This window comes from Rhinopithecus roxellana, chromosome 4, assembly GCF_007565055.1.
Source record: "Rhinopithecus roxellana isolate Shanxi Qingling chromosome 4, ASM756505v1, whole genome shotgun sequence".
In the NCBI taxonomy this organism is placed as follows: domain Eukaryota; kingdom Metazoa; phylum Chordata; class Mammalia; order Primates; family Cercopithecidae; genus Rhinopithecus; species Rhinopithecus roxellana.
In genome coordinates, this window is record NC_044552.1 from 152,033,431 (window position 1) to 152,035,429 (window position 1,999).

The 1,999-nt window shown below is 43.7% G+C and overlaps 1 pseudogene; it reads right to left on the bottom strand.

The window, feature by feature from the left end:
- Positions 1-518: 518 nt before the first annotated feature.
- Positions 519-1,751, bottom strand: LOC104668878 (annotated as a pseudogene).
- Between the last annotated feature and the right edge of the window lie 248 nt (positions 1,752-1,999).

Sequence of the window (1,999 nt, forward strand, 5' to 3'; positions counted from 1 at the left end):
ATAAAATGCAGAATTATCTGAATTGATGCAGAAAAACGTGTTGATCAATTCAACACATATGTATAATAAAACTGGTTAACTGGAAATAGAAAGGAACTTTTCAACTTGTTAAAGTTGTCTACTCTAAAAGTTATGTTAAATGTTACACAGATTAGGGGCATTTTTAATATTTTCTCTGAAATTGTAAATGATGTAAAGATGCCCATCATCACTCCTGTTAATTAACATTGGTATGTAAGCTCATGACCAACTACAAGGAAAAAATAAGTAGGAGAGGTAAGACTTGAGAGGAGATAAAACTGTTATTATTTGCAGATAATATAATCATCTGTCCAAAAAAAATCCAACTATTAGAACTAGTAAGAGAATTGAACAAAATTTTTAGATAAGAACAACTTAAGAAATCTTGGTATCTTCTACACTGACAATGCAAACTAGGAAATATAATAAAATGTCATTCCAAATACCAGTCAAAACTACAGAATTTTAGGAATTAATCACTAATCCATAGAAACTTTATAGAAAAAATTTTATTTATTTATTTTTTTGGCTGAGCACAGGGGACTTTATTGATGGTACAAGACAAGGTGGGACTTCCTAGGCCCCTTCCTCTTCAGGGGGTCTTCATGGAAACTGTGAGGAGGGGAGATTCTCACTGTGACTGGGGACTGAGTGTGTCAGGGACTCCCCATCAATGAGGGCCTTGCTCTTCCTCTCGTGCTGTCACTGGGGCTGGTGGTTCAGGGGTCTTACTCCTTGGAGGCCTTGTGGGCCATGAGGTCCACCACCCTGTTGCTGTAGCCAAATTCATTGTCATACCAGGAAATCAGCTTGACAAAGTGGTTGTTGAGGGCAATGGCGGCCCCAACATCAAAGGTGGAAGAGTGGGTGTCGCTGCTGAAGTCGAAGGAGACAACCTGGTGCTCGGTGTTGTAGCCCAGGATACCCTAGAGAGAGCCCTCTGATGCCTGCTTCACCACCTTCTTAATGCCATCATATTTGGTAGGTTTTTCCAGATGGTAGGTCAGGTCCATGACTGACGTGTTGGCAGTGGGGACACAGAAGTCCATGCCAGTGAGTTTTCCGTTCAGCTCAGGGATGACTTTGCCCACAGCTTTGGCAGCGCCAGTAGAGGAAGGGCTGATATTCTGGAGAGTCCCACCACCGTCATGCCAGTTTCCTGGAGGAACCATCCACAGTCTTCTGAGTGGCAATGATGGTGTGGACTGTGGTCATGAGTCCTTCCACAATATCAAAGTTGTCATGGATGACGTTGGCCAGGGGTGCTAAGCAGTTGGCAGAGCAGCTAAGTATTGCTGATGATCTTGAGGCTGTTGTCATACTTCTCATGGTTCATGCCCATTACCAACATGAGGGCATCAGCAGAGGGGGCAGAGATGATGACCCTTTTGGCTCCTCGCTGTAAGTGAGCCCCAGCCTTCTCTATGGTGTTAAAGATGCCGGTGGACTCCACAATGTACTCGGCACCAGCATCACCCCATTTGATTTTGGAGGGATCTCGCTCCTGGAAGATGGTGACGGGTTTTCCATTGATGACAAGCTTCCCTTTCTCAGCCTTGATGGTGCCATGGAATGCGCCATGGGTGAAATCATATTGGAACATGTAGACCATGTAGTTGGGATCAATGAAGGGGTCACTGATGGTGACAATATCCACTTCACCAGTTAAAAGTAGCCCTGCTGACCAGGCGCCCAATATGACCAAATCCGTTGACTCTGACCTTCACCTTCACCACGGTGTCTCAGGGATGTGGCTGGCAGTGTGAGAGAAGATGCGGCTGTCTGCCGAATTGGAGGAGGAAAGAGCTGAAAAAAAAAATTAATGAGTGACACAGAAAGTTCAATGGAGAGACAACCCACACTCTTAGATGGGACATATTTGTATTATAAAGATGCTGGTTTTCCCCATATCAAAGTATGAATTCAAGACAATTTCAATAAAAATTCCAGTTGAATTTTTTTGAGGAAGGAAAATACG